The sequence below is a fragment of the Dermochelys coriacea genome, chromosome 16, assembly GCF_009764565.3.
Source record: "Dermochelys coriacea isolate rDerCor1 chromosome 16, rDerCor1.pri.v4, whole genome shotgun sequence".
NCBI classification, from domain to species: Eukaryota; Metazoa; Chordata; order Testudines; family Dermochelyidae; genus Dermochelys; species Dermochelys coriacea.
In genome coordinates, this window is record NC_050083.1 from 1,586,345 (window position 1) to 1,608,852 (window position 22,508).

The 22,508-nt window shown below is 42.4% G+C and overlaps 1 protein-coding gene across 9 annotated transcripts in view; it reads left to right on the top strand.

The window, feature by feature from the left end:
• Nucleotides 1-22,508, top strand: part of EXD3 (exonuclease 3'-5' domain containing 3) — a 585,677-nt gene that overhangs the window by 42,185 nt on the left and 520,984 nt on the right. Inside the window, exon 3 of one of the 9 annotated variants that reach the window (XM_038374190.2) lies at nucleotides 7,873-8,033. The exons of the other annotated variants lie outside the window; for them this stretch is intronic. The gene's annotated coding sequence lies outside the window, so the exon portion shown is untranslated. The remainder of the gene's footprint in view (nucleotides 1-7,872; nucleotides 8,034-22,508) is intronic. 9 annotated transcript variants of the gene reach the window in all.

The window sequence follows — 22,508 nt, forward strand, 5'->3', positions numbered from 1 at the left end:
TTTTGATTCCTGCTCCAGCCTCTGGACTATCATAGAATCTCAGGGTTGGAATGGACCTCAGGAGGTCATCTAGTCCAACCTCCTGCTGAAAGCAGGGCCAATCCCCAACTAAATCATCCCAGCCAGGGCTTTGTCAAGCCTGACCTTAAAAACTTCAAAGGAAGGAGATTCCACCACCTCCCTAGGTAATGCATTCCAGAGCTTCACCACCCTCCTAGTGAAAATTTTTCCTAATATCCAACCTAAATCTCCCCCATTGCATCTTGAGATCATTACTCCTTGTTCTGTCATCTGCTACCACTGAGAACAGTCTAGATTCATCCTCTTTGGAACCCCCTTTCAGGGAGTTGAAAGCAGCTATCAAATCCCCCCTTCATTCTTCTCTTCTGCAGACTAAACAATCCCAGTTCCCTCAGCCTCTCCTCATAAGTCATGTGTTCCAGTCCCCTAATCATTTTTGTTGCCCTCCACTAGAGGAAGATATTGAACAAAACCGGGCCGAGGACTGACCCTTGGGGCACTGCACTTGATACCGGCTGCCAACTAGATACGGAGCCATTGATCACTACCCGTTGAGCCCAACAATCTAGCCAACTGTCTATCCACCATATAGTCCATTCATCGAGCCCATACTTCTTTAACTTCCTGGCAAGAATACTGTTGGAGACCATGTCTATGAACATATACTGATGGAGCATTCTAACAAGGGACTGAGGACTGTAATCTGGAGACTTCACATTTCCTTGATCCTTTGCAGATGGATTTATGAGTTGTATATGGTAAAAAGACTCTTCTAGCCTCATTGATTGCTGATTTCTCCCTTGCAATGAATAAAGTCACATGAGTCAGCAGTCTTTGATACCTGTGGCATCAAAACCTTGGTTTTGTTCTTTCCTCTCCAAATGTCAAAGCCTGTTCCCATTGAACTCAATAGAAAAACTTCTTTTGATTGCAATGGGAACAGGATTTGGCCCCAAGAGATCAGAGAATGATTTTGATCAATTGCTTATCTATCCAGAGACAATTCTCATGCACGTTCTGCCAGGCTGATTTTGATTGCCTCTCCTTATGTCAGAGGAAAATAATAAAACACTGTGGGCTGTCGTTCTATCACGCTGCACATGGCGCACACAGTTCTATGCCTCTTTTCCATCAGACCCAGATGGCGCAGCATCTTTGCTTTCCTAGTGCCTGGCGGAGAGCAATACTTAGGCCCTGTCTACACTGCCACTTTACAGCACTGAAACTTTCTCGCTCAGGGGTGTGAAATAATTACCCCCCCCCCCCCAACGATGCAAGTTTCGGCGCAGAAAAGTGGCAGTGTAGACAGTGCATCAGCTCTGGGAGCTACTCCCCTCGTCGGAGTGGTTTTTTTTTTTTTTTTTTTTTTTTTTACAGTGCTGAGAAAGCTCTCTCCCAGCACTGGTGTCATGACTACACAGCCATGTTAAAGCTCTGCTGAAGCAGTGCTTTAATGTTAGTAGTGAAGACATACCCTTAGATAAAGGTAAGCTGGCAGAAGCTTAGTTTGGACATAAGGGAGGCACTGTTAGTGTGTTAAGGGAAAGTGGAGTGATTGTTGTTCCTATCCTTCTTTCATTTAAGAAGTTTTCAATTTGGGGTGCTGCTGGATCCTCACTGACACCTGGAAGTATAGGTGGCACCAGGAGAAACAAGTAAGGGGGGGTGTTGGAAGGGACAGGGAGAGTGTGGGGGCCCCAGGCTCAGTGGGGAGGAGTCACATGGAGGGTCATGAGAGGTCATGTGCCCTCCCCCCCCCCCCCATGTCCCTCCCATGAATGCAGTACCAGCAAGAAATGATTTCTACTTGCACCACTGGTTGGAAGGGAGGTCTAATGCATCTTTATTTCATCCCTCTGCATAGTAACAAAATTAATGCAATTCTTAAATCTTCCCTACTGTGGCAGGGGAGGCCTGCTTCCAGCAGATATATCCAGCTATATTGCTTTAAGTTAAAGAAACATCCAGACTCTTTATAAGCACAACGTTACCCATTTCCTTAGTCAAAGATTATACAGCATACATCTGGGGTGGGAATGAAAAGAGGGATTTAAAAAAAAAAAGTCATTACCACATTAAAGCAAGAGAGAGAAACATTTAGGCCAGGTCTACACTCAAAAGATGAGTACTTTTGGCACCTTAGAAACTAACAAATTTGAGCGTAAGCTTTTGTGAGCTACAGCTTACTTCATCAGATGCATTCGATGAAGTGAGCTGTAGCTCACGAAAGCTTATGTTCAAATAAATTTTTTAGTCTCCAAGGTGCCACAAGTACTCCTTTTCTTTTTGCAAATACAGACTAACACGGCTGTTACTCTGAAACCACTCAAAAGATAAGTTGACTCATGTTTTGACCCTAACTTTGACCCAGTGAAAATACTTTAATGGAGAATATTATCTCTATTTGGGCCTTGATGTAACATAACAAAGCACTTCAGCATGTGCTTAACCTCAAGCATTGACATAAAGTTTGACTTAAGTTGAAAATTAAGCAAATATTTTGCTATATTGTAACCTTAAAGAAACATTGGAGCAGTAAAACTTTTATTAAATGTTTGATAGTGCCCTTTTAAAGTTAAGTGAAAGTGAATGATAGCTACTTAGCCAATACTTAAGTTACCATGTCTGTTTTGTACTTCGAGGGAATTGTGCACCACTGTACAATGCAGAATTTGCATAGAATTAATGTTCTGTGCAGAATTTCATTTTTCCCTGCAGAATTGGTGCTGCAGAGAATCATTTTGGATGTCTGTATTGTTTCAGATATACTTGCTGACAGGTATTTTGAAATAAAGTTTTAAATTGAAACTGATGTGATGATATTTGACAAATAAAATATGCAGAATTTTGCAGAATTTAAAATAGTGTGCAGAGTTTAATTTTTTGGCACAGAATTTCCTCAGGAGTAGTTTTATATAGTGTAGCTTTCCTACACAATAAAGTGGAGAACAAAATCTTACTTTCTAACCCTTGGGTACAGAAGATTAAAAATATTCTTGAGTTCCTGAGATAGCTAATAAGGTCTTTCTATGATTCTTTATTCACAGGGCTTCAGAAATGTTTATTCCTTCCCTATCTGTATTGCTGGGTGCCACTAGCACATGTTAGTGCAGCTTCCCCTGGAAATCTGTTTATCTCATTGCCCACTTTTCTATAGGTTTCAGAGTAGCAGCCGTGTTAGTCTGTATTCGCAAAAAGAAAAGGAGTACTTGTGGCACCTTTGTTAGTCTCTAAGGTGCCACAAGTACTCCTTTTCTTTTCACTTTTCTATAGAATTCTCTGGAGCGCCCTTCGCCAAACAGCTGAGAAAGGTTAAGAGTATTTTGCTCTGCTAAGTCCTTCCCAGACACATGCTTCCATTGTTCTCTTAATTAGAAAGTATTTAAATGACAATCCACGTTGGTGGCATACCCACAGCTCCCCTATTCATTTGTCATTTATTACCTCCTTTAGAAACATAAGCATTCATTTTAGCGGAATCTGCACGAGCATGTTCCTCAACAACAGTGGCTGAAGGCTCTTTTCCAAACTTTCTGGTAATGATGTAAAAGGAAGAATAAAAAGATATACAGAGGATCAACAGCTGTGCCCTCTTTGTATTAATGCTATCCAAAAGGCTTTCACCATTCTCTTCCTTGACTGGAGCAGATGTTCAACAGAAATGCTGTTAGGGATAGCTGCTAAGATAAAATGGTTGATGATAGCTAGCATCCTATCAACAACTGAACCTTCTCCATCTGTTAAATAACAACTAGTGCTAAAATTAACATTGTGGGGTATGGGGAGAGAGTTCTTTAGTGGCTGCAACCTGGCTTTCCTTTCTGCATTCCTGCTTCTCAACCAACCTCTGAGCCAGGAAAACCTTCTTTGGAAATAAAGATAACCTTCTTCTGAACCAAACGTCTGTGTTATTGAGAATGCACACCAATAGTTTAGAGCGCTACCCAGGTTCAAATTTCATTCAATCAGAAAGCCTGTTCAATTTGCCAGTTCAGAACTGTGCATACATTTTGGCAAAGCTAGCAGCAACATGTATTTATTTGTCACGAAATTGTGTTTTAAATGTGCTCACTTATATGTCTCAAGGCACATGTACAAAATGTTCATAGATATATAGATTCCAAGGCCAGGAGGGATCATTGTGATTTTAAAAAAGCATTACAGTTTCTTTTCTATTTTAGAAGCCAGAGGAAAGTAAAGGAGAGTTCTAGAAAAACAAACATCTACTTTCATGAAAATGAACCTTTCAAAGTACCCTAAAGTGCCACAGACCATGGCTCTGGTCTACCCCAAAGGGGACCAAATTAGAGAATCCAGTGCCCTCCATAGACAACGCTCGCCCACCAGCTTCCAGACATTTAAATATATGGAATGTGTGACATATGGCCATTTACTGCAATATCCTGGGCAGACCTAATTGAACTAAGTTTAAATATCTTAGGAGTTCATTGTATTAAAAATGCAAATGTTTATGTATTATTGAGTGTATGTAATGTCTGTGGAGGGGAGACATGACTAATGTAAACCCTGAGCAGCATTATGAGCTTCAAAGGACTATTTGAAACAATGGGCCAGACAAGAATGGACTTTCATAGTTAAGCAGGTGTTTCAGGAAATCTCTAGGGGGCAAATGTGCCCCCTCAGGTTATTCAAGACCTCAGCCTTTTGAAGCTTTGCCCTGAGGAGGGGACCTTTCTTGGCTGAACACCTGTTGCATGAGGACAAGTTCAGAAGCCCAAACTGCATAAAGGAGTGACTCAAGCTATGTCTATCCTACCGGGGGATCGACACTTTGGTGATCGACGCACTGGGGATAGTTTTAGCGGGTCTAGTGAAGACCCACCAAATCGCTCTCTTGTCGACCCCGGTACTCCACTCTGAACGAGAAGAGTAAGGTAAGTCAACAGGAGAGCGTCTCCTGTCAACCCAGCACAAGGTAGACACCGCAGTAAATTGACCTAAGCTATGTCGACTCCAGCTACGTTATTCATGTAGCTGGAGTTGCATAACTTAGACCGACTTACCATGGTAGTGTAGACATAGCCTCAGATTTATGGATTTATTTATTTGATCCTTTAGTCTGAGAGAGAGGGGCTCATTATATTGGATACTGGTATCTGTAGGTATGTTTACACTGAAAGTAGACACCTGTGGCTGGCCTTTGTCAGCTGGCTCGGGCTGTGGGGCTGTTTAATTGCAGTGTAGACTTCCAGGCTCGGGCTGCAGCCTAAGCTCTGGGACCCTCCCACCTCGCAGAGTCCTAGAGCCAGAGCGCAAGGTTTTTAATTTCACTGGAGACGTACCCTTTATCTAGCCCGGAGCTTTGGTGCCAGCCTGGAACAGCAAAATGAAGTTTTAGACCTTGTTTGAAAATATTAAATGTGAATAACTTCTCCAGGGTAAAGTTAATCTCCTTCCTGCTCTTTCTGTGGTGGACTGAATTGCATTGAGAGGCCATTAAATTCAATGTGATATAGACTCCCATGTTGGGACAAACCATTCTTTTGAGATGAGGGGGGCAAGAGCATTTTAAATGGGACAGGGGTGCAGGTTTATGTTGGGCTAATCTCTAGGATAAACAATGTGTCTGTTTGTTGCCATCTTGTTTGCTTGGGTGTTGCGGCAACTCCCATAAGGCAACCAGTGAAATGGAAGCTCTTGGCCTCACATGCTTTTCACACAGCTGTTCTGATTTCAAAGTGCTAGGTACACAACATACTTACAATCAGATCAGAGGCTGAAATTGTATTCCGATGTGTTACAGCATACAGGAACCCACCAAAACAAAGACCCGTTGGCACTCCTGCTGTACTTTGATTAATTGGACTCAACATTACAGTTTGCTGGATATTTTTCACAGTGGAGTAAACTGAAAAAAGCTATTTATACCCATAGCAGTTTGCTCAGCCAGTCATTTTCAGTATTTTCTTTGCTGCTATTTCAGATATTTGTCCTTGGAAAAGAGTAATTTCTCCCCAATTTGTTTAGTCAAGTCACCCATCCTCTTCTCGTCTGTATCATATTCAGACTTCTTGTCTTCACATACAAATTCTGCTCCACATCTCATTGCTGTTTTCATTACTTACACTCCTTGATGCAGTATGTTAGGGAGAAAATGATCCCTCAAGTAGGTAATCTCCAGGCAATATAGAGTTCTATGAGTCATAACCAGCGCCTTAAACTCTGCCTGGAGACCAATAGCAGCCAGTGCTCATCTCAGTACTGGTACCATGTACTCCCTGTGATATGTTCTGCACAATAAGCAAGATGCTGCAGTCCGCACCAGCTTCAGTCTCCCAATAATTTTAAGGTTTCAGAGTAGCAGCCGTTTTAGTCTGTATTCGCAAAAAGAAAAGGAGTACTTGTGGCACCTTAGAGACTAACAAATTTATTAGAGCATAAGCTTTCGTGAGCTACAGCTTTAAGGTATAGCCCCATATAGAGTGTATTGCAGTAGTGTGTCAAATAATAGTGTATCAAATAATCTTGAAGTGACTATGATATGGGAAAGACGTACAAAAGAAAAGGTCACATCCTTCTAGTCAGATACAGCTGGAAAAAGCTGTTATGGTAACTGCTTTAATATGATCATCTAACAGCAGTCGGGTTTTATAACTTGGTTCAGAAAAACAGAATTAGATAAGTTCAGGGATGATAGGTGCATCTATGGTGCGACAAAGCTCCTACCTTGTCTCAGTGGGTCCCGCGCTTCCTGGCGGATTATGCTAGCCTCAGAAGCTCACTGTGACCCTCCACGTAGCCCTTCTCTCTCTAGAGACAAGGGTCACAGTCTACTGAGCCATTTTCATCATAAGCCACCAACGGAGGTGAGGAGAAACTATCCTCCCTCGCACAGTCTCTGTTGTCTCCCAGTCTCAGGGATTGGGAGGGGAGGGGGAAGCCCAAGCCCGCCCTCTACTCCGGGCTCCAGCTCAGGGACCTTGATAGTAGCAGCTCTTGGTAGCTGACTTTTTGGAAACAGGACGAGTACGAATCCCTGGACTGCTTCCCCACAGCAGCCCCCACTTCCTCAATATCTACGTCACCCTTACCTCAGGACCTCCTTCCATGTGCCTGATAGGGTTTGTACTGCTCAGTTTTCTCCCACAGCACAGCTTCCTCCACCAGCTCCTGACACACACGCCACCTGACTTAACTGGGAGGCTTTTAACTAGTTTCAGCCAGCCCCTGATTGGCTTCAAGTGTCCCAATCAACCTAGCTGTCTTCCCTGCTTTCTGGAAGGATCTTAATTGGCCCCAGGTGTCTTAATCGACCTGGAGCAACTGCCATTTGCTTATCCTGGTAACAGGGATTTGTTTAGCCTGAGGCTAATGTATCTGTCTCACACTACTTTACTATAACCATCTGGCCTTGCCCCATCACAATGGCTATTAGCAACAATGGTCAGAGATGCAATGCCATGCTCTGGGTGCCCCTAAACTTCTGACTGCCAGATCTGGGACTGGACAACAGGGAATGGATCACTCAAAATTTCCCTGTGCTATCCATTCCCTCTATAGCATATGGCACTGGCCACTGTTGGAAAACAGGATACTGGGCTAGCTGGGCCATTCTTATTTTTTTATTTAAAATTAGATCTGAGTGAAGTTTTGAATTTCCATCTTGGGGGAATTACTGACATTTCAACATTTGTGTTTATCCTGAAATAGGATGAAAAGATAAAATTCTGAGATTTTTCACAGAACAGAAATTTGAAAAGTTTTTGATTCAGAAATGTCAGTATATTTCAGCATTTTCAATTGAAATGAAACGTTTTGTTTTGTTGAATTGGCCAAAAATTCTTTGTTTCAGGGCAAATCATCATTAAGCTGCATTTCTCTTCCTTATAGGAGTTGTGGTTTGAGCCTCCATTGTAAAGCCCATTGTTTCCCCCTTTCTCTCCTGTGAGCTGGCTTCTCTGGAAGACTACATTTCTCATACTGCAAAGCGGACCCTGCTGACTGAGCTGCATGGTGCATCAGGGGAATTGTATGATTCTGGGTGTATCATGGTAGGTATAAGAGTGGCAGCCGTGTTAGTCTGTATTCGCAAAAAGAAAAGGAGTACTTGTGGCACCTTAGAGACTAACCAATTTATTTGAGCATAAGCTTTCGTGAGCTACAGCATCCGATGAAGTGAGCTGTAGCTCACGAAAGCTTATGCTCAAATAAATTGGTTAGTCTCTAAGGTGCCACAAGTACTCCTTTTCTTTATGGTAGGTATAGTCTAGCTAGGGAGGATGGGGTCATCAATTTTTTAGAAACTGCATTTTCTATTAGAAAATCATTCAGACAGAAAATTCCTGACCAGTTCCATTTAAAATCATCCCTATATAGAGAATTTTCATGACCAGTGGAGAAACAGTGGCTCAGTTAAAGGGGCTGATACTGCCACCATCTCCTCTGACAGGTTTCAGAGTAGCAGCCGTGTTAGTATGTATTCGCAAAAAGAAAAGGATTACTTTTCTATTCAGGGGACACCATCATAGGGCCTAATCGCATCAGCCACACTATCAGAGGCTCGTTCATCGCACATCTACCAATGTGATATATGCCATCATGTGCCGACAGTGCCCCTCTGCCATGTTCATTGGTCAAACTGGACAGTCTCTACGTAAAAGACTAAATGGACACAAATCAGACGTCAAGAACTATAACATTCCAAAACTAGTCGGAGAACACTTCAATCTCTTTGGTCACTCGATTACAGACCTAAAATTTGCAATTCTTCAACAAAAAAAACTTCAAAAACAGACTCCAAGGAGAGACTGCTGAATTGGAATTAATTTGCAAACTGGATACAATTAACTTAGGCTTGAATAAAGACTGGGAGTGGATGAGTCATTACACAAAGTAAAACTATTTCCCCATGTTTATCCTCCCCCCCCCCCCCCACTGTTCCTCACATGTTCTTGTCAACTGCTGGAAATGGCCCACCTTGATTATCACTACAAAAGGTTCCCCCCCTGCCCTGCTCTCCTGCTGGTAATAGCTCACCTTAAGTGATCACTCTCTTTACAGTGTGTATGGTAACACCCTTTGTTTCATGTTCTCTATGTATATAAATCTCCCCACTGTATTTTCACTGAATGCATCTGATGAAGTGAGCTGTAGCTCACGAAAGCTTATGCTCATATAAATTTGTTAGTCCCTAAGGTGCCACAAGTACTCCATCTCCTCTGACTATTTCCTCCAGCCTGTCGTCCTCACCTCAGTCTTGCTGAGTTTCAGCCAGCTTGCTCTCAATCATGCCTCAGTCTTAACTGGCGGAAGTTCTGAACTGCATTGTTGTCCAAGTTTGATAATTAGACACATACAGTTGGGTGTTTTCAGCCCACAGAAATCACTACATCCCATGTCTCCTTACTAACCCGCCTAGCAGCCCCATGTACATGTGGAACAGAAGGAGTGACAGAATAGTATATTGGACTGGAGACCCTTCAGGGAAGAACAGCAGTTGCTCACAGCTATCCATTCTGATCTTTCTAAGAGGAAAGAACCAAGACACTGGGGGGAAGTACGATCCACGGTCCATAGATGAGTCAGCAACACTTAATGACTGGTGATATAAAAGGCAGCTGAGAAATGTAATGATGCTAGCAAGGACACTGGAACTTTATCCATAGTCAGTAGGAGATCATTTGACAACACAAACTGTGCAGCCTCTGTGCCAAAATTAGGTCTGTAGCCAGATTGTCAAGGGTCAAGGACATGAGAGGTATCTAGATACTTCGATGTCAACATTATATTATGGTAGAGCCCTAAATAGGTTAAGTTCGATACGGAGGTATAAGAAAACACAATCCCTGCCCTGTAGAGCTTACTGTGTCCCATTGCTGGAACTCTTGTTGGGATTATATTGTGTGCTGGGACAGTGAAGCTCTCTAGGGAAGTCAATAGTGATGGCAGCACGATCAATGTAAGGAATTAAAAAAAATTCCTCATAAATGTACAACTTGATCTGAATTGGGGCAAAGGGGAGGGAATGTCTGCTATAGCTTGTTTTTTTTGATTATTGGGACCCTTTACACCATCTCCAAATGTAATTTAGTTATGAGTCTTACGACAATTTATTTAACCATAGCAGTGGCACTAGACAAAACATGGAGGAGGATATGGTCTCTTCCCCAACGACCTTACCTTCTACATAGGATGGACAGGGCAGTAAAGACACAGTATATACTACATGACAAGGTTTCCTGCTGACTCACTTGGATAATAAGTGGATAAGCATTATAAAATGCCTAAAATAATAAGGTTAATTCTCCAATCGGTGCAGGTATCTCTTTTAAATGAGTTTGTGGGATTTTTGATTTTAGATATATAATTTGCAATGCATACCTTTTAACTCGCACAATGTTATATATTTGGTTCCCATTACAATGGAAGATTGAAATGGTTAATGGGGCAGGGACTTTAATAATTATTTATCTGCCTCATAGGAACGATGTGAAGGTTCTGTTTGCTACAGCACTTTGATCATGTAATGTATTTTATAAGAACTAAATAATAGTAAACCCTATCCAGCTCCCACAAACAATTGTTGAGATTTACTAGCAAGACTGGCATTAGTTCTTAGCACTGCATCCAGCTGATTAGATGTACAGCAGCCAGTAACACTGACATCTGAGTGCCTGATTTCTGGCACATTTCAATGAAAGTTTTACCCCACAGCTGTTTCCAACACAGCAATTTCTTCCCAGCAGTTAGATGAAAATTTTACATTTTCTTTGAAATAAAATTAAAACCACTGGCTCTAAGCCACCTCAGTTTGAAACAGAGAATTGTATAAGCTTCTTAACATAAGAGCCCCCCCTAAATGTAATGTGACTAGAGTCTTGTAGGAAATGGGAGAAATGATTCATACTACACACGAAGCTAGAAGTTCTGTCCCTGCCATTCCTAGACTGTGTCTCATAATTATGTATCCTGGGTTGCCAAGCATTTTCATTACTTTTATCGGATAATGTTTGTTGATTCTGGCAAACCAGTACTGATCAAATGCACATCTTAACTACCAGTGCCAAGGGAGCTCTTCTTAGGAAGTGGAAGTGGGGACTCCTGCAGGATCAGTAATTGGTTATTACCAGATTGCATGGTGTTGGTTGAACAAATAAAAAAAATTAAGGAACTCCAATGAATTGCAGATGTAGATTGCAGATTTTTAACTGGGAATCCTAAAACCACTTGTCTGAGTTGAACCACATTAAGGGCTTGAGAAACAACAGGTCCATGGGAATCCTGTTCATATTGGCATAATGTCCAGCAGCCTCTGTTTTTAGGCTAGACACCACATTTTTAGTTAGAGACGAGTTGGGTTCCAAACAGGTTTTTTTTCATTTTGTTTTAAGTTAAATTGAAGGGGGGGGGGAGAAAAAAAAGGCAAGCAAGCAGCCAGGAAGAATTTTTGGCTTTTGTTTCTTTAACAGCTGTTTTTATTCTCAGAAACTCATTTTAGCTCCTGGTGTGTTTCTTCAATTTTGTATCTTATGAATTCCAGAAGCATATAGATACACTGTAGACTCCACCCTCTGCATAATGCTGTGCGTGAGAAATAGGCATTTGTGCACTAATTACACAAATTAGTTGCTTGAATAACTTCTTTGTGGGAATTCCTAGAAATTCCCTTTTAGATAAAAGTTGCTAGACAAGATCTTGTAAATCAAATAATTGGCTACTTTTAAAATCTTGGTTTTAAGAAGGGTAGAAGATCTTATATTTTTCAATTTGTTTAATGTAGCTGTGAATAATATTTGCTCTGGAACTCATTTGTACATCAGTGTGGCAATTTCTCATTTGTATTCCTGCAAATCAGAACTTGGATTTGCAAATCCTTAAAATGGAAATCACCATGTGGTGGCAGCTATTTTTAGTAGTCACTCCTGTCACTCTTCCTAGAGTCAGCATTGCCCCACCACCTTTTCTAGTTCTTTCTTTGACACCCCTCCTACTCTGGGAGAGTATCCATCAGATGCCAAGGCCCAATCGACCCTTCTGGCTGATTAAAACATTTACAGATATTTAATGAGGAAACAGTAAGATGCATAAGTAGATTAAAGATGAAGCTCACAATGGTGTATGGACCCACCCACCTGGTGTCCAGAGTGTGGGCTGCCTTCCCCCGCTTTTGCAACATTACCATATCTTCAATTTGCCATCTCTGGATGTCTTTAACGATGATCCCCTTACGCTTGGCCTTTTGCTTATTTAAAGCAGTCTCTACGGCTTTGCGGGTTTCACATAGCTCGTCCCTCAACTGGGCAAAGCTGAGACTCACCTCTCCTAAAAAATAAGGTCAGGATGACAGTACATAATAGAGATGTTTTGATTGAACCAACATGTACAAGGTGAGGGGTGATAACTAACCACATCAGGGGGAGGTAACTAACTGTGTCAGAGCGGCAGTACTAACTTGTTTGTATTGGGGTGCATAAAGATAAAGATGCATCTCAGAGGGAGTATCTTTGTCTGGCCTAGGGAGGAATGGGAAGTTCTGCTGTTCACTGAGCTGATCCATTGTTATGGGCATACATGTATTCATGGTCCGATAGAGTCTTTGGGATACTAGTACTGTGCTTCATTGACAATAAACCTGGTTGGGTGCCTTTGTTCCTTAATGGATCTTGTAGTCATTGGGTGGTTTCCTCGAAGTCTGCTGACTTGCTGTCTTTACAGGGCAGCACCCAGAGGGAACACACACACACCCCCACCCCCACCCCCAAACATCTATCAACATCCAACCACACTTTGTTCTTGGAAACAGCGGATCTATTGTGGCTGATTTTTTCCAGAAAAGTTCAGCACGAGGTCGGTCCTGGGGCCGGTTTTGTTCAATATCTTCTTTAATGATCTGGAGGATGGCGTGGAGTGCATCCTCTGCAAGTTTGCAGATGACACTAAACTGGGAGGAGTGGTAGATACACTGGAGGGCAGGGATAGGATACAGAGGGCCCTAGACAAATGAGAGGACTGAGCCAAAAGAAATCTGATGAGGTTCAACAAGGACAAGTGCAGAGTCCTGCACTTAGGACGGAAGAACCTTATGCACCGCTACAGACTAGGGACCGAATGGCTAGGCAGAAGTTCTGCAGAAAAGGACCTGGGGTTACAGTGGACGAGAAGCTGGATATTAATCAACAGTGTGCCCTTGTTGCCAAGAAAGCTAACGCCATTTTGGACTGTATAAGTAGGAGCATCACCAGCAGATTGAGGGCCATGATCATTGCCCTTTATTCGACATTGGTGAGGCCTCATCTGGAGTACTGTGTCCAGTTTTGGGCCCCACACTACAAGAAGAATGTGGAAAAATTAGGAAGAGTCCAGTGGAGGGCAACAAAAATGATTAGGGGACTGGAGCACATGACTTCTGAGGAGAGGCTGAGGGAACTGGGATTGTTTAGTCTGCAGAAGAGAAGAATGAAGGGGGATTTGATAGCTGCTTTCAACTATCTGAAAGGGGGTTCCAAAGAGGATGGATCTAGACTGTTCTCAGTGATACCAGATGACAGAACAAGGAGTAATGGTCTCAATTTGCAGTGGGGGAGGTTTAGGTTGGATGCTAGGAAAACCTTTTTCACTAGGAGGGTGGTGAAACACTGGAATGGGTTACCTAGGAAGGTGGTGGAATCTTCTTCCTTTGAGGTTTTTAAGGACAGGCTTGACAAAGCCCTGGCTGGGATGGTTTAGATGGGGATTGGTCCTGCTTTGAGCAGGGACTAGATGACCTCTTGAGGTCCTTTCAAACCCTGATATTCTATGAATGTGGATCAGATTCTTTTTTATGGAATCTTACTTGCTTCTCATCTGAACAACTCATAAAGAAGACTCTTTACTTTCTAACCATTAAAGTGGCCTTTTTGATAGCAATCTTGTCTGTTCATAGGGTCTCTGAGTTGGGAGCTTTTTTTCTGGATCCTCCATACTGCACATAACATAAGGCTAAGGTGGTATTTAGAACCAACCCTGTTTTCATACTAGAACTTAACTCCAGACTCCATAAGCACAGGAAATTGTTCTTCCATCCTTCTGCTCAGATCCATCACATTCCAAAGAGAAATCGTGGCATGCTTTGGATCTCTGCAAAGCTCTCAAAGCATATATTCACGCCACAGCTCAGGTCAGAGACCAATATTTTGTTTGTGTTTTATTATCCAATGTCAAATGAAAAGAAGGCTTCAAAATCCTCGATGTCCAGGTGGCTGAAGTACTGCATCTCAGAGGCATCTAAGTCAAATATCATAATTCCATCTTCCAATATCAGAATTCTATGATACTTGTCATGGATAATTCAGCCCAGACAGTTATAGCAATTGAAAACAGAGTCCTGTAATGGGAAGTGTTGTGCAACCTTAATAATAGGCAATGTTACCATCCCTACCTATAATAATTGTGGGACTTTACTGTGCCAGAGTTGTCTTTTACCCCAATGCCCCTTCACATTTCTATTGGCCTAAACAAGGATGATGTTAGCATTGCTACCTGGCCAGTTTTGGACTGGGCTGGTTGGGTCTTCTTCAAATAATGATCCCTACTGAGGGTTAAGCATGCTTATCATGCGCCCAGAGCTGGAGAATTTGAAAATAGTGTCTATTGGTCTGCATATGCTCCCTGACTTGCCTCGTGTTTATATCTGAGGCAGGTCACTCACACAGTGATTTTGACTACCGGCTGCGCGATGTCACAGGTGAGGGTGCTCTGCCGTCACCTGGCCGGCATCTGAGTCCCGCACTGTGTGCATGCAGTGTGCCAAGGACAGACACCAACCAATAGGGAAGTGGCACCCTAGTCTTGCCCCAGAGTCCCTCCAAATTTCGCATACATTTCTGAGAGTTGAACTCCTCCCTGGGGTTTCCCCCAGCCCTGGGTCCTGGCCCCATCCACAGATCAGCTGGTTTTTCTGTGCCTTGGAGGTGGCACCCCTAGATGATGTATAGTTGTGACAATGAGATTGCAGTGTCAGCCTGTTAAATCTCCCCCTTGTGTCGGGTAGACCTGGTGAGAGGGATTTCATTTAGCAGTACATCAGGAAGCATGTTTGTGAAAGGCGGAACGTTCTCCCCCTTCTCATTTGCTGGCACTTATGTCTATGAAAACTTTCCCTTTCCCACAAAAAACGCCAGCTGAATATATTCGGTGTTTTCCAGACGAATTATCCTACTTTGTTTTTACGAAGGCAGTCAGTCTCACTCTACTTCCATTTCATGGGTGTAAGAAGTAGTAAAAGTTTACTTGTGGCACCTTAGAGACTAACAGATTTATTTGAGCATAAGCTTTCGTGAGCTACAGCCCACTTCATCAGATGCATTGTTAGTCTCGAAGGTGCCACAAGTACTCCTTTTCTTTTTGCGAATACAGACTAACACGGATGCTACTCTGAAACCAGTAAAAGTTTAGTAGAGCTAGTGGGGAGGTACTGATGGTGTAACATCCACTGGTGTGAGAAATAAGGCTAAATATTATTAATGCTGTAGCCCTACTAAGACAATAAATTCCTCTACCTATTCCCCAGTTTGGCTGAGGTGGAAATAAATGTGTTTTGGAGGAACACCATTAGTTTAAGCTTTCCTTAGGCCCAATTCAAGCCCAGTGAAGTCAATGGGATTTTTTTTGTTGGTGTAAGAATCCACCTCCTTGCCCCCAATCTCAGCCATATACTATTGCCAAGTGCCGTCTCTGGCCACTCCAAACATACAACTTTTTTCAACAGAGCTGTGTACTCTTCTTTTCTCATGGGGACATGACTATTAAAATTATGTGATGAGTATAGCATGTATTATCTGTTATGCTTTATTTTTGTAAAGTGATGCTTATTCAGAATTTTTATAATTAGGGCTTGTTTACATATATAGTGCTGCAACAGCGCAGCTGCACTGATGTAGTTGCACTGATGTAGCGCTTCATGAAAATGCTTCACATGGGGATGGGAAGGCTTTGCCTGTCGCTGTAGGTACTCCACTTCCCCAAGAAGTGGTAGCTATGTCGACGGGAGGGCTTCTCCTGTTGTCACAGTGCTGTCTACATCAGGAGTTTGGTCAGTATATACTGTGTTGCTCAAAGGTGTGGATTTTCCACACTCCTGAGCGACATGGCTATACTGACATAAGTCTGTAGTCAAAGTGGTAGCTGTGTTGGTCTGTATCAGCAAAAAAAAACGAGGAGTACTTGTGGCACTTTAGAGACTATAAAAAATTCATAGATTCATAGATATTAAAGTCAGAAGGGACCATTATGATCATTTAGTCTGACCTCCTGCAAAACACAGGCCACAGAATCTCACCCACCCACTCCTACGAAAAACCTCTCACCTATGTCTGAGCTATTGAAGTCCTCAAATCGTGGTTTAAAGACTTCAAGGAGCAGAGAATCCTCCAGCAAGTGACTCGTGCCCCATGCTACAGAGGAAGGCAAAAAACCTCCAGGGTCTCTTTCAATCTGCCCTGGGGGAAAATTCCTTCCCAACCCCAAATATGGCGATCAGCTAAACCCTGAGCATATGGGCAAGATTCACCAGCCAGATACCCAGGAAAGAATTATCTGTAGTAACTCAGCTCCCACCCCATCTAACATCCCATCACAGGCCATTGGGCCTATTTACTATGAATATTAGTCTCTAAGGTGCCGCAAATACTCCTCATTTTTTTTTAAGTCTGTAGTGTAGGCCAAGTTTTATTTGCATAGGATTTTAAAATATTGTTGCGCTGTAAGGCATCAGTACTTACAAACCTTTGAAAAAATTTTGCATCTTTTGAGAGCACAGGAGATGGCATTCATTCTGTGGCATTCATTCTTTTTCTACGTTGTTTTAGTTTAGATTTATGATTGCTTTTAAGTGCTATATTGTGTTTATGTTACTCCAGCAGCTAAGAATGGTGAGGTATGAAAGGGGGCAAATGAACACTTAAAAAAATAATCTCCAATAAAGCATGTCTTTACGGTGGTTAGTTTATTAGAATTATTCTGTTCCCTTTGGCCATGTAACTCTCTTTTTATATATGTGTATGGTGGATTTTGAGGATATTTATTCTTTAACAGTGCCATGAGAACATTCATACATCTTCCTTGAGTACTTCAAGCTCCTTACCTGCTCAGCAAACCATCTACCTCTGCTTTCTTCATCCAAAAAACCTTTTGTTTCATATTGGATCCCATCACATGGAAATAATTATTACTGAGAGAAGAGATATTTTTCTTTGTTGGATAATAGACAAGCTTGTTGTCAGTTTTAACTTCAAATTCTTTATTCATTGTGAAAAACTTTCTCTGTAGAAAAACTGCTCACAGTAGTTTAGATATTTCAGAAGGAGCTAATGAGAATGTTTTGTTTTGTCTTAATAATCAGCCTGATTACTTTTAACTATTAATTGTTTTTTTTACCTTTCCATGATATTTTCTCAATATGCTGTTTGGGTGGATGCCTGCTTTTATGTTTAAAGAGTGTAGCAGTGTACAAGAGAACATTTACCAGACTAGGCATAGAGTGACTTCTCTAGTGAACCATACCGCCATTTACATCAGTGGATATTCATCTTCGGTAGAGTGCTGCAGCATTGTCCACTGAATAAATGATTTATTCTGGGGAGGAAAATGATTTGGAGATGTGATTGGTTGCAGAGAATAAGCCAAGTTATAATTACTACCAGTAGGTGCTGCTGTTCAACTGGGTGAAATGCATGAGGGATACCGACCAGCTACTGTTCCTTTTAACGTCAGATAAAAAAAAAATGGGAGCAACCAAACTTGAACTATTGAAACGGCAAAGAGTCCTGTGGCACCTTATAGTCTAACAGACATATTAGAGCATAATGGGGCCACAGGACTCTTTGCCACTTTTACAGATCCAGACTAACACGCCTACCCCTCTGATACTTGAACTATTGAGGAGCTGCTGTTCAATTGCTAAATCTCTTGAGAGCTAAATATTTGACATCTTTATAAGGCTCTTACAGTAACTCCTCACTTAACGTCCTCCCACTTAACGTTGTGTGGCAGAGTCAGGGCAGATCGCTACAAGAGAGTGGTCAAAGGTAGATACATTAGTTCCAGGTTAAGCAGGTCCCTTTTCCCTGGGTAAGATAACAGGGACTATTCTAGAACACTCAGAAACTTTCTAGAACTAATTAAGGCAGGCAGGCTAATTAGGACACCTGTAGCCAATTGGGAAGCTGCTAGAATTAATTAAGGCTAATCAGGACACTTGTTTTAAGAGGCTGTCACTCCAGTTAGTGAGGTGTGCACATAAGGAGTTGGGAGTGAGAGGACGTGCTGCTGGAGGACTGAGGAGTACAAGCATTAACAGACATCAGGATGTAGGTCTTGTGGTGAGAACAAAGAAGGTGTTGGGAGGAGGCCATGGGGAAGTAGCCCAGGGAGTTGTAGCTGTGGCACAGCTGTTCCAGGAGGCACTCTAGACAGCTGCGCAACAGCTACAACTCCCTGGGCTACTTCCCCATGCCCTCCTCCCAACACCTTCTTTGTCCTCTCCACAGGACAGCTGCAGTCCACAGAGCCCTGGGCTGGAACCCGGGGTAGAGGGTGGGCCCGGGTTCCCTCCAAATCTCCCAACTCCAGACCCAACACAGGAGGTTCCACCGGAAGGTAAGGTCTCTGAGCTGTTCCCTGACCCACATGGTGGATCAGCAGAAACTGCGGGGATTGTTTTTACTTTTTTTTCCCCATAGTGGCCAGTGATGAAGTTATGTGAGTGAACGGCAAATTTGAGCCACGAAAGTGGCCAAACTGAGGGCTACTGTGAATCTGAGGCAATCAAAATCTGCCAATAAGCGCAGGACCCACCAAGGTAGAGGAGGAACTTTATCGTAGTTGTTTTAAAGTTACATCACTGCTCAATTAGGGAACATGCTCGTTTAAAGTTGTGCAGTGCTCCCTTATAATGTCGTTTGGCTGTCTGCTCTGTCCACGGCTTGTAAGATTTTGTGGAAGAGCAGCGACTTTACAAGGGAGTATTGCACAAGTTCCTCTTCTCTGCTTCCTCCCCCTTCCTCCAAGTGTTTCCCCCACCACCAAACAGCTGTTTGGCTGTGCTTAGGACTTTCTGGGAGGGAGGGGGAGGAGCAGGGAAGCACTGCGGCTCCGCTCCTTCCTCTCTCTCCCAGAAAATCCTAAGAGCCACCAAACAGCTGTTTGGCGGCAGGGAAGCGCTGGGAGGGAGGGGGAAGAGCAGGGAAGCGCCGCATCTCCACTCCTCTCCCTCCCTCCCAGAAAGTCCTAAGTGCTTCCAAACAGCTGTTTGGCAGCGCTTAGGACTTTTGGGGTGGGGGGAAGGAGCGGGGATGCGGTGTGCTCCGGAGAGAAGGTAGAGTGGGGGTGGGAAGAGGTGGGTCTGGAGTGGAGTGGGGGTGGGAAGAGGTTGGCCTGGAGTGGAGCGGGGACGGGAAGAGGCAGGCCTGAAGCATCCCCCTGGCAAAATCGGCGCCTGTTCTTCTCCGGGTAAGCTGTCACTGCTGCTGCGAAGGTGCTTCTAGTGTCCTTGCCTGCAGCGGGCTGTGCCTGTGTGGGGTAAGCCAGGGGCACTTCCCAACCACAGTACAGTACAGTACTGTACAGTATATAATGCCTTTTGTCTACCCCCCAAAAATTTCCTTGGAACCTAACATCCCGCATTTACATTAAATCTTATGAGAAAATTGGATTCGTTTAACATCGTTTCACTTAAAGTTGCATTTTTCAGGAACATAACTACAACGTTAAATGGGGAGTTACTGTACAGAATTTTTGTTCAGAAATAAGATTTTTAAACACTTAGCTGCAATTTATAAAGAATAACAAAGGGTATTTCTGTTTGCATCTTAAGGAGTTAAATTCCAGAGTAATGCAATCAGGGTTTTGATGCAACTTTGGAATACAGATGCCTCCAATTTGGAGACTGTGAATTTTGTAATTGGCAGTCCTGCATTTATCAATAATAAATTGACTTTTCAGATATTTTATAGAACTGATTTCCTAATTTAAGTGCCTATTTAAAAGTTCTGGTTTAGTGTTTCATTTTTCAGTGAACCTTTTGTATTGGTGATTCAAGGTTCAAATGAGAGGTCTTCTGAGTGTTTCTGGATGGTGTCAAACAGTAATTATGTAAGAGCACTGTCCAAAGTATATTGAGTATGAAAGTGCATTTTAAAAAAAAATCTTGTTTGCTTATACGATATGTGAAATATAGCTGAGGATGGAGATTGTCAAATATTACTGTTCTTCTACAGTAACGATAATCCTGGAAAATTGTAGATGTGTGAAAATGGTCATAAACAGGCTCTGTAGCATGTTATGCACAGATGGTTAATAAAACATATTTCCTAATTTTTAAAAAATTCAGATCTAATCAAAAATTTTTAGCCATAGTCAAAATGATATTTATGTGCAATAGATGATAGTTAAATGTTTCTAATAAGAAAAGGAGTACTTGTGGCACCTTAGAGACTAACAAATTTATTAGAGCATAAGCTTTCGTGAGCTACAGCTCACTTCATCGGATGCATGAATGAATGCATGAAGTGAGCTGTAGCTCACGAAAGCTTATGCTCTAATAAATTCGTTAGTCTCTAAGGTGCCACAAGTACTCCTTTTCTTTTTGCGAATACAGACTAACACGGCTGCTACTCTGAAAATGTTTTTAATGTATCACTTTGGCTGTTGTGTGTGCTTAACGACACCCCTACTGTAAAACAGACTCTAGCTTTTTACATGACAGGTCATTTTTGTGATGAGCAGCTTGTAGAGTGAGTGAGCTTAGTGACATTGCACCTTCTGCAAGTTTTTGCAAAGATAAGTTGGTGCTACACTCTTCAGGTGGTGATGAGGCAACATTGTCCCCAAGCCCATATGCTTCTCCAGGGGAGGACCTTATTCACAGGGTTAACGTGAAAAGGTTTCAGAGCATTTACTGGAAAGAGACTTAAGCCTTAGAACAGGGGTTGGCAACCTTTGGCACCCAACCCGTCAGGGTAAAGCTTCTGGCGGGCCGGTCTGGTTTGTTTATCTGGAGTGTCCGCAGGCACGGAGCCCCACACTTCCCACTGTCCACGGTTTGCCATTCCTGGTCATTGGCAGCTGCAGGAAGCATTGGCTGGGAACGGCAAACCACGACCATTGGGAGCTGTGGGGCTCCGTGCCTGCGCACGCTGCAGATAAACAAACTGGCCCGACCCGCCAGCGGCTTTACCCTGATGGGCTGGGTGCCAAAGGTTGCCAACCCCTGCCTTAGAAAGTCCACCCAGATTTCTGTTTCATTTGTCGCCGATACAGTAGGTTCTGCTGATGCAAGAGAACCATGTGTAGAATAATCGTATTGCATTTTGTTCTGCTACTGCTTGTGCACTGAATGAGGCAAGACTGTAGAAAAAATTATATGTGATCATATAATTAAAGACTATATCATATGCCCAAGGGATGAAGGTTAAGGTCGCGCAGGCATATTTCTCAACTTTTGCATCCTTGAATTGCAACTTTAATAGCATTTTAACATAAGTATTATTACATATTTTAAAACTAACTCATACTACATATATGATATTATACTTACTGCCATTACAGGTAAGGCAAATTTCTTCTTTCAGCAATCGAACCAAATTTTTTTGAAAAAGCAATTTTCGTATTACTGGTATCAGCAGCACCAGTAGCCTTCAGTATTTATGGTAATATAGAGGACAATGTAAATTATGAATAGATGTAACTTCTTTTTCTGAGAAAAAGGGTGCAAAACACTGGGGTCTGTTACACCCTCTAATGGGAGAGCATGTCTTTCTGCTTTGCTCAAGAAGGAAGCAATAACCTGATGTTTCTGTTCGCGTGTAGAGTTTTCCCATGATTGGCATCTCCTTCAGTCTGTCACATAGAATTTGAACTCAGTAGAGCCAAACGCATTTAATATATGCAGTTTAGGATGAATGCAAGTCTGTTTATAATCTGTTGTAATTTGCAATGAACTTTGATTTCTTACCATCTGGAAAATATACCTCAGGAAAAACAGGTATTTGTTTAGGCAACAGTTTTTTGAGCATTTTGATATTGCTTTTTGCAAGAGATTTGTAATTTTCCATAAATCTTTAAATTTAAATTTGGAGAGGAAAATGGATCTCTCTATTTTTCCATAACTGCTTCATTCTTTAAATAATATGGATGCTCTTTTCTTTGGGCAGCAGGGGGGAAGAAGCTGACACACTAGCCACTTTGAAATATTTTTACATTTATTTAAAGCAGTACAGCCTGCATTAATAAGTATTTCGAACCCTTCCCTCCAGAGTGCCCTGGGATGCCATGTGGCCTCATTAAGTTAGCCATTCCAGGAACAGATTGAAAGCTGCTTTTCCATGTGTATTGTTTAAATCTTGGCTGCAGCGATGAGGCTGGGGCGGGGGTATAAAGGAGGAGAAAGCAGGAAGAAAAGCCTTAAGGCTAATTTCATATAGGCTGCTTTGTTAAAAATATGGACATTTTTGTAATTATAGTACCTTAGGATCACATCATGTTGGCTTTTC